This window comes from Myxine glutinosa, chromosome 1 (assembly GCF_964187855.1).
Source record: "Myxine glutinosa chromosome 1, kmMyxGlut1.1, whole genome shotgun sequence".
Lineage (NCBI taxonomy): Eukaryota > Metazoa > Chordata > Myxini > Myxiniformes > Myxinidae > Myxine > Myxine glutinosa.
This window is the reverse complement of record NC_136261.1, coordinates 434,975,589-434,988,005: the sequence shown is the minus strand read 5'-3', so window position 1 is coordinate 434,988,005 and position 12,417 is coordinate 434,975,589. Positions and strand designations below refer to the sequence as shown.

General features: G+C 48.8%; 1 protein-coding gene across 1 annotated transcript in view; it reads left to right on the top strand.

Annotated features, from left to right (window-relative positions):
• Positions 1-12,417, top strand: part of LOC137419063 (uncharacterized) — a 1,330,575-nt gene that overhangs the window by 1,036,668 nt on the left and 281,490 nt on the right. The window lies entirely within an intron of this gene.

Below are 12,417 nucleotides of genomic sequence, written 5' to 3'. Positions count from 1 at the left end.
TCATGTTAAAGAGAGGATAGTTGGCTGATTGTTTGATCAGGTCTTGTGAGAATGTCTTTGCACAACATCGTCACCTTTTGTTTAAGTTTGTTTGGTTTTCATGAAAACAAGTTCCTATTCTATTTGATATCTGTATTAAATAAGGAGGTATTTCGGCAAAAGTAATACGTATAAAATATATTATAAGTTAGCATTAATGTGATTGGTTGGTGGTTGCTAGGATACGCAGTGCAGCGTAGTGGAATCGGTTGTGGATGACAGTTTGAATGTTTGGTTGGCAGTTCGAGCCGATGGTTGGATGGAGATGTTGTGTAATGGGCATGTCTGTCAGGTGGAGTATTTATTGCTTTGTATATTGTTATATAAAGTGATTTATGATTTAAGTTATTAGTTTGTTTAGATATTGTTAATAGAAGTAGTAATTATATAAGTTTGAATAAGGATATTGCATTGCTGTGTTGACTAACTGTCTGGACACAACTTTGAAGTTGTGGGTCCATTGATGTTGAGTAACCTACAAACGTGGACCTGCTGTCAGTGTTGTGGATCTGCCGTTTGGAGGTTCTGGGCTGAAAGGATCGAAACCTCGATGAACAACGGTGTTCAGCTGATGATCCAGGCAGTTGGAAAGCCAGTCATTTGCTTCTAGGTTAAAACTTCAAATATAAAAGTTTTTACAAGTACTTAATATATCGATGTATGTGTGTTTGTATAGGTGCATTTATATGTACATGTGTATGTATGTATGTGTTTATATATATATATTTATATATAAAACAATAAGTATTTCAATTTCCAACAGTTGAAATTTAATGGAATTGCAATTCGAATAAAATCTCAACGAAAAAAAAAAAAACCTTTATTCGTTCTTGGCGCGAAAAAATGGCGCGCATTTTGTCATTATGTGCGACTTTACGTCACTCCTACGGATGTGAAAACATTTGTTTTCCTTAAAAATATATTTAAAATAAATACAATAGTACATAAATTAACAATAAAAGAAGCTAAAAAAACAATTTAAAATACAATAAAAAGCACATTAAAAATATATAAATCTGTACGTACAGTATACTGTACGTATGCGCAAGCGCGGGATCGGAAAGGGGCAATAGCGCCGCCACAAACTACACCATGGAATTGCAGCTGTCGCGGTTTTTTAAACCATTGATATTAAAATACAGAGTAGCCTATAACCACCAGGATTTTATGCTGATTCCGAATCTGTCAAACTTTTCTCCGATATGTAGATCTTGAGTTATAAGCGGACATCCAGACAGACACACACACAAACACACACACACACACACACACACAGACACTCCTCCTTTATATATATATATATATATATATATATATATATATATATACACACACACAGACTTGGCATTTAATATGGAATTTTTTTTTTTCTTGACTTGGGTTTACTTTCTTAACTCAGTATATCAATCTGGTGAGTTTCTTTTACACTTTGGTGATTTATTTGTTAAAAGAACCATGTCACTGTTTGCCTGTCGCAGTAAGAAGTCAATAACAGGATTATATCACAGGTGGTGTGACAAAATGTACGGACAGGTACATTTGACGATTGGCTTCACAATCGGGTATATAAGGGTTGTTGCGTTCTGTATTAGTGGAAAACAACTGCTGCACGTCTACAAAAGTTATTGCCGCTTCCCCTGGAGATGGTCCGTCAACTCGACAATGCTGTTTGTCATGTAGTGGTGGCTTACGAAATTCCGCCATGAAACTGTGCTATTGCTCGGCAGTATGGCATCACTCAAGGTCAGGAGTCAAAGATCCTGAAACGAAATGCTCAGAGGGGGTGACCCTACTCCAATACCGAGGTCAGGACGTCCCCGCAGAACCACAAGGAGGGATGGTCGCGAGCTGTACCGGTTAGTCCGCAATGGCCGTACCATTCGTACCAAGTCAGCTAATCGGCTTAGGGCTGAGTGGCAGCAACTGACAAATGTGCCTGTATCCAGAAGGCTAGTCAACCAACGACTGGTTCAAGTAGGCTATCGTGCCAGGCGTCCCCTGAGAAAGTCACGTCTGACCAGACAACACCGCCAGTGCCGATTGCAGTGGGCCAGAAAGCACCGTCAATGGCAGCCAGGACACTGGAATCACGTGATCTTCAGTGACAAGTCTAGATTTCTGGTCTATCGTCAATATGTCCATGTCCGAGTGCACAGACAAGTGCATGAAGCCCACAACGAAGATTGTGTCATGCCAGAGTCCAAGCTGGAGGTGGTGGGTTGACCGTTTTGGCTGCTTTTCATGCAGGGGACAAAACTGACCTGGTTTTTCTGAATGGAAACCTGAACCAGTTCAAATACAGGGCCATTCTGGAAGAAACATTGCTTCCATTTGTTCATGCAGCCTTTCGAGGAAACTTTATCTTCCAAGATGACAATGCACGGCCTCATCATGCGCACATGATCCAACACTTTCTTGCTGACCGTGGTGTAGAGCATATGGAGTGGCCTGCCATGTCCCCGGATATTAATCCGATAGAGAACTTGTGGGCAGAATTAACGTGTCAAATCGACAACTTGGACCAGCAGCCCACATCTGTGCGTGAATTGCAGCAGGCTATTGCCACTGCATGGCAAGCGATTCCTGTCCAAACCTTGGCAAATCTCGTGAACAGCATGCCTCAACGTGTACGTGCTCTGCTGAATGCTCGTGGGGGTTACACGAAGTACTTAACTGTAATTTTACTGTCCGTAATTCCAGTCGTAATTTTACTTTTGTTTTTGTTAAAAAAATTTTTTGGCTAATGTGCAAAATAAAGAGATACTTCTGGAAAACGCACAGAAGTTTAACACAGTACTGTCCATGAATTGAGTTCGATATCAGTTTACATCACTTTCAAGGATCAATTTATTTGCTTCGAAATGTCAAATGTGGTTTTTGTTTCTTTTAAGGATCACATTAACAAAATCTAGAATAATTTCAACATAATTCCAATGAACTTTTGGTTCGAATACATCTTGAAAAGTAAGTTCACCCCCACAAAAAAAATATTCCATATTAAATACCAAGTCTGTATGTATATATATATATATATATGTATGTATATATATATGTATGTATATATATATATATATATATATATATATATATACATATATATACATATATACATATATACATATATACATATATACATATATACATATATACATATATACATATATATATATATATATATATATATATATATATATATATATATATATATATATATTGTTCATATATATATATATTGTTCATATATATATATATTGTTCATATATATATATATTGTTCATATATATATATATTGTTCATATATATATATATTGTTCATATATATATATATATATATTGTTCATATATATATATATATTGTAACGGTTCTGAGAAGTGTAACGGTTTTTTTGAGAAGTGTAACAATTTTGGAGGAAGTGTAACGAATGTGAAAACGTTACAATGTGAACGTTACAATAGTATGGTAACACCCTGGTAATGTAAATAATGGTCGCAGCCGTCCTCCTAGTTAATTCCATGAAACTTACACGCAGGTCACGATATATCTTTTTAAATAGTGTATTTCCTTATTCTATGTAGGCTAAATATGTGTTTCCCACTAGATTGACTTTGCATTGTATCAAACAAAATAAGCATAGGCCCTTGCAATTTCCCCAAACATCTCCGCTCTCCAAAGTTCTTTTAAAAAGGGTGCGAGTTGTGTTCAATCCCGCAAGCCACCATTGCCCATGTGCTAACCTCGGAGAAGAAAGGCGTGTCTCCACCTCGTCATAGAGGGGAGGAGTGAGCCAGCCCTAACAGCCAATCAGCACCGCGGTGAGCGACCCGGTAGGCGCGCCCTCGCAGCCGGCGGCTTGATTCCGCCCGAGGTGATAAAAGCGACTGTAAGGGACTGCTTCATCAGATGACCAGATGACTTGGGAGATGACCTGGGAGGTGAGCGAAGAGGCGAGACCAAGAGGAGCGGTGAGATGTGAAACGCTCCAAGCCAAAGAGGAGAGGTACTCGGAAAGGAAACCAGCTTTGGAGAGACGCGCTGAAAGGAGGGAGACGGCTCCACCAAACGAAGAGGAGCAGGTGTGCCGAGCCAGCGCGTGACGTCTACAGCAGCGGATACGCGACAGAGGATTTTCCCGCCAAAATCCGCGAGGAATTCAGAGCTGCTGCCTCCGACCCTCCTCCCTCTCCAGCAATCCACCTCAAGCCCTACCTGCCTGCAATATCCCCTGTGTAAGTGTGAACGTCGTCTGTCCTGCTCGTTGTCTTGGGGTTAAGTAAAATGAATAGTTTAAGCTAACAATGCACTGTGTGACTGCTTCTTCCATCCATTGCTGTAAATAATTTTGGTCGCTCTTTCTTTTTGCTTGTGTGTGTATAATAAATCTGTTCTTCCTCCGTATTCTGTCTTCTTCTTCTTTTTCATTCTCTTTCGGTCATTTTAGAGGTTTCCCGATTGAATATCTGTGGTGCGATCTGGTCAAAGTTCTGGGTGAATCGGGTTCTAATCGGGGAGTAACTGTTTGGACGCGGTAATACGCGTGACGTAATACGCGACGACCCCCGGACACCACCGCTCGGTCAAAATAACATCAAAACCGTGTCTGTAACAATATACTAGACGACCCATGACCCGTTGGGTCAATGTTATTTAATATATAATTAAGGGGTTACCATGGTTACAGTGGGGGTCAAAGGTCAACCTATGGTGAAGATATATAATTTTCTCACACTTTCTAATAGAGAGGCAAAATGCCATATAAAACTAAATTTACTGGTTCTAATTGCTTTTATTTATCAATCCTCACATAGAAGAGCAGTTTTTAGTAATGAGCAGTGAGGAGAAGACCCCTCAGCCAATGATGCCACCCCGCAGCCAATGATGTGACCCCTCAGCCAATGATGTGACCCCTCAGCCAATGATGTGACCCCTCAGCCAATGATGATGATGATGCTACCCCTAGACGACCCATGACCCGTTGGGTCAATGTCAGTTTGAATAGATATGAGAATAGAACTAAAGCGAATGCTGGACATCATCAGGGAGATTATTTGGGCCAGCAAGCCATAAGGCTCACCTCTCCAGCGTTCTAAATCACTTACCTGTGACACGTGATTTCGGCCCTTATCTCCGATCACGTTGACGGAAATCACCACAGCATATCGTCAAGATCCCTCCAAAAGGCTCGTCTTTGTCACATACATCACGCAACGTGCGATCCACAGCCTCGAAACTCTCTCTCCTGATCATAGGACACTCATCCCACACGATGGGTTTTGTACTTCGAAAGAGGTCTGCGATAGTGGAATTTTTATCGATGTTGCATACGCCATCTTCCCTCGGTGTCAGAGGGATTTGGAACCTTGAGTGCGCTGTTCTTCCACCAGGCATGAGGGTAGCAGCTATGCCAGATGAGGCCACAGCAGGGGGCAACTTCTCCACTCGCTCTCACTTTAGAGAGAATCAGGTTAATAAGAAACGTCTTCCCTGTGCCTCCAGGCACGTCAATGAAAATCATTGATGACTGATTCGTGCGGATGTTGCTATTCGCGTCCATAGATGTGAGGTGTGATTCATTGTCCACGTCCGTAGCGCCGTCGGAGGGTTGATACGACATTCTTCCTGCAAATAGTATTGTGTTTGTGCTATGGTTTTGCCGATCATCAAATGACAAATAAATTACATTGTGAAAATTAAAGATTTCAAATAAACCTATTTAAAGTTTATGCGCATATAAATAATAAACAAAATCGAAGAAATATCTCTCGTTAATTTCCTGAAACATATTTTACTTCCGGGTAATAATGTGGGATGAAATAACGAAGATATATACTGTATGCCTGTTATTTTAGGCGGTGTATTTTCGTATATCAACGCGGCGCGATTTTTAAAATATATCTCTGCAATTTTCCGTGTGTGCGTGAATATTCTCAATTATTTCTTTTACCGAGTCTAAAACCATCGATAAAAATGAAATCATATGGCGAGTTAGATTGAACATAAAATGCGTGAGAGAGACTCAATGGCCTTGAAGATACAAGCCTTTCAGAATTCATTTCGTTCTATAAACTGAAACTTTCATCGGATTTTCTTCCCGTTTTTTTTCAACCGAGTCTAAAACTATGTTAGCGACTGTGAAAAATGAAATGATATATCGAATTTGATAATTTCATGTGAAATGTGAAAAATTTGATTTGTGAAAAATGAAATGTGAAAAATGAAATGATATATCGAATTTGATTTGAAATAAAACTGAGAGAGAGAGCAAGACACCACGGGCCTACAAAACAGGGCTCAAAGCTATGCGAGTTAATAAAATGGTGGATATTACTACTCTCTCAAAGGGGTTAGCCACGCCCCCGGACTGATCGAATGTTACACACAAACACGCAAGATTTCAATTTTATAATTATATAGATAGATGGAAGTATACATTTAATGGTATAACATTGTAGCGGCTGCCGCTGGGTTTTCACAATCGCCTTGCACCTATCAAGGACGCGGAGCGATCACCATGCCGGGCTCGTCCAGGACGCCCGGGCAGGCCCGCGCTCAACTTGCCAGGCCTCGGTCGGGACGCCCGGGCATGCCCGGGCAGGCTCGCCCTCAACTTGCCAGGCCGCAGCCAGGACACTGGGCCACGCCCCCTGGCGCCGGGCCTGGGCAAACGCTCCGGGATAATAGGTATATATATTGCTGCCCGATAAACGGCTTTTTAGAGTGCCTGAGTGTTTGATTTGATTAAAGCAACTCGGATGAATTCCAGCTTTTTGTCGCGTCCATTCTTCCGATCGACGTGGGAGCCCCAGGTCCTTCATTGGTGACCTATCGACATGGACACGGCAGTCGCCCTTAAACTGCCTACCTTCTGGGAGGCTCACGCGGCGGTTTGGTTCGCACAGGCGGAGTCCCTGTTCGCCCTGCGAGGCATCACGGCCGACGACACCCGCTTCCACCATGTGGTAGCTGCGCTCGGTTCGGCTACCGCAGCCCGCGCCCTGAGCCTCCTCGAGAGCCCGCCAGCCGCTGACAAATACGGCGCGATTAAGAAGCTTCTCCTCGATGCTTTCGCTCTCCCATCGGCGGAACGCGCACGGCGCCTGCTCGACCTGCCTGAGCTCGGCGACACGCGCCCTTCCGAGCGAATGGATTACATGCTTTCACTGCTCGGCGAGCACTCTCCGGCATTCCTGTTCCGGGAGCTGTTCCTCCGTCAGCTGCCTAACCTGGTACGCCTCGCCCTGGCAAGCACGACGATCACAGATCCCCGGGCCCTTGCCAGAGAAGCCGACAAGATCTCCGCCGCAGGACAGCGCGTCGCAGCGGCGACATGGGACCCACCGCCGTCCGACGCAACACCCATGGCACCCGAGCACCCGGCACGGTCGACGGCCAAACTGCCGACGCAATTGGTGGCCGCTACACCGAGCCGACCACCTCCAGCACGACGACCGGGGCCTCCACCTGACCAAGCATGGTGTTACTATCATGCCAGGTTCGGACAGAAGGCCCGGACATGCCGACCCCCGTGCACCTTCGGCAGGCCGGGAAACGGCCGGGCCGGCGTTCATTACCAGCCATGAGCGCCGGCCACACGGGCAACTTACTGTTCATCACGGATAAAGCGTCCGGACGGCGCTTCCTGTGCGACACCGGCGCCCAACTGAGCATCATACCCGCCTCTGACCAGGACAGGCAATCCGCGGTTTGCGGCCCCTCCTTGGTTGCGGCCAACGGATCGACCATCCGCACCTTCGGCCCGCGCAACGTCACCCTCTGCTTCGGCGGCCAACGCTTTGCTTGGACGTTTGTAACCGCAAACGTGCCCATGGCTCTGCTCGGCGCCGACTTCCTCTGCACACACGGACTGCTGGTGGACGTCCAACGGCGTCGTTTAATCAACGCCGAAACCTTCAGCTCCCTGGTATGCACATTGAGCAGCTCCGCGCCGACCGAGCTGGCATGCACCGTCCCGGCGGCGAACGAGTTTGCTCGCCTGCTCACGGAGTTCCCGGCCCTCACGCGGCCGACGTTTTCGGCCGTCGCAGTACGGCATGGGATCGAGCACCACATACCAACCACGGGCCCGCCGGTCTACGCCAGGGCCCGCCGCCTCGACCCAGCCAAGCTCGCCGTAGCGAAGGCCGAATTCGACGCGTTGGAGCACCTCGGCATCGTGCGGCGCTCCGATAGCGCGTGGGCCTCGCCACTGCACATCGTGCCCAAGCCGGGGGGTGGATGGCGCCCGTGTGGCGACTACCGCCGTCTCAATGACGCTACCACCCCCGACAGGTACCCGATCCCGCATATCCAAGACTTCTCCGCCCGTCTGGCGGGACGGGTCATTTTTTCGAAAATTGATCTCATACGGGGATATCACCAGGTACCTGTCAGGGCGGCCGACGTCCCTAAAACGGCAGTCATCACGCCGTTCGGCTTATTCGAATTCTTGCGGATGCCGTTTGGTCTCAAGAACGCGGCTCAGGCGTTCCAGCGCTTGATGGACGGCGTGCTGCGTGACCTGCCGTTCCTTTTCGTTTACCTGGACGACATCCTCGTCGCAAGCACGTCCCGGGCCGAGCACCTCCTCCACCTCCGAACACTGTTTGGGCGCCTCAGCGAGCACGGCCTCATCGTCAACCCGGCCAAATGCCACTTCGGCACGACGGCCGTTGATTTTTTGGGCCACCACATCACCAAGAACGGGGCCGTGCCGCTGCCAACCAAGGTCGAGGCCATCACCACGTTCCCGCGTCCCCGCACCATAAAGGCCCTGCAGGAATTCCTGGGAATGGTGAATTTTTATCACCGCTTCGTGCCCCGCGCTGCTCAACTCATGCGGCCCCTCTACGAAGCCCTCCGGGGCAAGCCGGCCAAGCACGACATCGCCTGGTCCGCAGCAATGGATGCGGCCTTCCAACGCTCAAAGCGGGCCCTCGCCGACGCAACACTGCTCGCTCACCCGGTGCTCAACGCTCCCATCGCCCTCACCACGGATGCCTCCGACTACGCGGTGGGCGCCGTACATGAGCAATGGGTGAACGAGGTTTGGCAGCCACTCGCTTTTTTCAGCCGGCAGCTCCGGCCGAACGAGCTCAAATACAGCACGTTTGACCGGGAGCTCCTCGGTCTACACCTGGCCGTCCGCCATTTCCGCCACCTCCTGGAGGGCCGACCTTTCACGGCGTTCGTCGACCACAAGCCGTTGGTTTACGCCATGGCCAAGGTCACGGAGCCATGGTCGGCCCGCCAACAGCGCCACCTCTCCGCCGTGTCGGAGTTTACCACGGACATCCGGCACGTCGCCGGCAAAAACAACGCCGTGGCCGACTGTCTTTCCCGGGCCAGCGCGAACGCGGTCCACCTGGGCGTGGATTTTGCGCTTATGGCGGCGGACCAAACCACCGACACCACGGTGCAAGCCCTCCGGGCGGCGGACACGGGCCTCTGCCTGGCCGACATCCCCTGCGCGGACACTGTCCTGCTCTGCGACGTCTCCCAAGGCCAGCCTCGCCCCATCGTGCCCGTCACCTGGCAACGCCGCATCTTCGCCTCCCTCCACGGCCTTTCCCACCCGGGCCGGAAAGCTTCCCAGAAGCTGGTGTCGGCGCGTTTCGTCTGGCACGGCCTTCGTCGGGACGTCCGCGATTGGACCAGCACCTGCACGGCCTGCCAACGGGCCAAGGTCCACCGACACACCCAGGCCCCGCTGGCACCTTTCACCGTGCCCGAACGACGTTTCGACCACATCAACGTGGATCTGGTGGGCCCCCTCCCCCCGTCACGGGGGTTCACACACCTGCTCACCATGGTGGACAGGACCACCAGGTGGCCGGAGGCCGTTCCCCTCGTCTCCACCACCACCGCCGACGTGGCGCAGGCTTTCATCGCCACCTGGGTCGCCCGTTTCGGCGCACCGGCGGACATCTCGTCAGACCGCGGACCACAGTTCACCTCCGAGCTGTGGGGCGCGGTCGCCCGCAACCTGGGGGTCAAGCTCCACCGTACTACGGCCTACCACCCCCAAGCAAACGGGTTGTGCGAGCGATTCCACCGCTCCATGAAGGCCGCGCTCATGGCCGGCCTTCAAGACGGCGGTTGGGCCGACCGGCTGCCGTGGGTCCTTTTGGGCCTCCGCACGGCCCCCAAGGAGGACCTCCAGGCATCCACCGCCGAGCTTGTCTATGGCCAGGCGCTACGCGTCCCGGGCGAATTCGTGCCCGACGCTACCAGTCCCTGGTCCGCAGCTCACCAGCGCTCGGACCTCCAGGAGGCCGCCCGACGGTTTGCCCCCGTGCCAACATCCCACCACGGTGACCCCCAGTCCTACGTCCCCCCAGCACTCCGCACAGCGGAGTATGTTTTTGTGCGTCACGACGCACATCGGTGGCCAATCCAGCCGCCGTACGACGGGCCCTTCCGGGTGCTGCGACGGGACGACAAGTCGTTCGTCATCGACATCGGCGGCAGGTCGGACCGGATTGCGGTGGACCGCCTCAAACCGGCGCACGTGGACGTCGACCACCCACCACGGGTGGCCCTTCCGCTGCGGCGAGGCCACCCCCCGTCCACGGTGCCCCCCACTCGACCGCCCACCACCTCACCGGACCCCCTCCCATGACCCGCCAGGGGTCACTTCGGCCGGGTCATCAGGACCCCCCTCAAATTGACCCTGCCGGTGCAAGTCGATTCTGGGGGGACGTGTGTAGCGGCTGCTGCTGGGTTTTCACAATCGCCTTGCACCTATCAAGGACGCGGAGCGATCACCATGCCGGGCTCGTCCAGGACGCCCGGGCAGGCCCGCGCTCAACTTGCCAGGCCGCAGCCAGGACGCTGGGCCACGCCCCCTGGCGCCGGGCCTGGGCAAACGCTCCGGGATAATAGGTATATATATTGCTGCCCGATAAACGGCTTTTCAGAGTGCCTGAGTGTTTGATTTGATTAAAGCAACTCGGATGAATTCCAGCTTTTTGTCGCGTCCATTCTTCCGATCGACGTGGGAGCCCCAGCTCCTTCAACATGTTCTTTGAACTCTCAAGATGGTTCTCAGTCTCATTTCCCTGTAAAGGACTGACGCTTATTTGTACACAGGTGATATCTATCTTTTAAATGTGGAAGGCAGACAACACAACGATTCATCTGTCATTGAAGATTCGAAATGTGCTTCTGCAAAGGAAGGTTCAGATGATAATCACATGACAAATGGAAGTGCTTCCTGTTTTGCAACTGGTGAGTGGAAACGTATAAAATTAACATACAATCTTTTGTGCTGAGAAAATATAAAAGTTTTGGAAAAGTGTTAAATATTTTTCAAATTTGATTTTGACAAAAAAAAGAAAAGAATTGATGTTCTTTGTTTCTGTAGAACAATCCAGAAGTCATATGGGACAAATGAGGTCCCGTCGCAGCTTGACAGTGAAGAAGAAGCATTTTTTTGATGAAAAAATCACATAATCAAGACTCACTTTGTATAAAATACAAGTGCATGTGTGGTCCTCACAACACCAAGAGAGATATTCAATTTCACAAACACAAAAAGGTTGCAGAAAGGCAAATATGTTGTAAGTGTAATTGTGTGCAGAATGTATTTTGCTTCAACGAATAACATCAAAGCACACATGAGGATCCACACTGAAAAATGCCCCCACATGTGCTCCATCTGTGATAAAGGTTTTTTGACAAAAAGCAATTTTAATAAACATATGAAGACCCATACAGAAGAGCGCCCTCACAAATGCTCGATATGTGATAAAGGTTTCTCTCAAAAAGACAATGTGAAATTACATATGAGGATCCATACAGGAGAGCAACCTCACACATGTTTGATATGTGATAAAGGTTTCTCTCGTAGCAACAGTTTGAAATTGCATATGCGAATCCATACAGGAGAGCAACCTCACAAATGCTCGATATGTGAAAAAGGTTTCTCCCGAAAAGCCCATTTTAAAATACATATGAGGATCCATACAGGAGAGCAACCTCACACATGTTCGATATGTGATAAAGGTTTCTCTCATAGTGGCAATTTGAAATTACATATGAGGATCCATACAGGAGAGCGACCTTACAAATGCTCGATATGTGATAAAGGTTTCTCTCAAAGCAACAGTTTGAAATTACATATGAGGATCCATAGAGGAGAGCGCCCTCACAAATGCTCGATATGTGATGACGATTTCTCTCGAAAAGGCGATTTTAAATTACATATGAGGATCCACACAGGAGAGCGACAGCACAAATGTTCGATATGTGATAAAGGTTTCCCTCGTAGCAACAGTTTGAAATCACATATGAGGATCCACACAGGAGAGCGTCCTCACAAATGCTCGATGTGTGATAAAGGTTTCTCTCGAAGCAACAGTTTGAATAAGGGCGGGTCATAC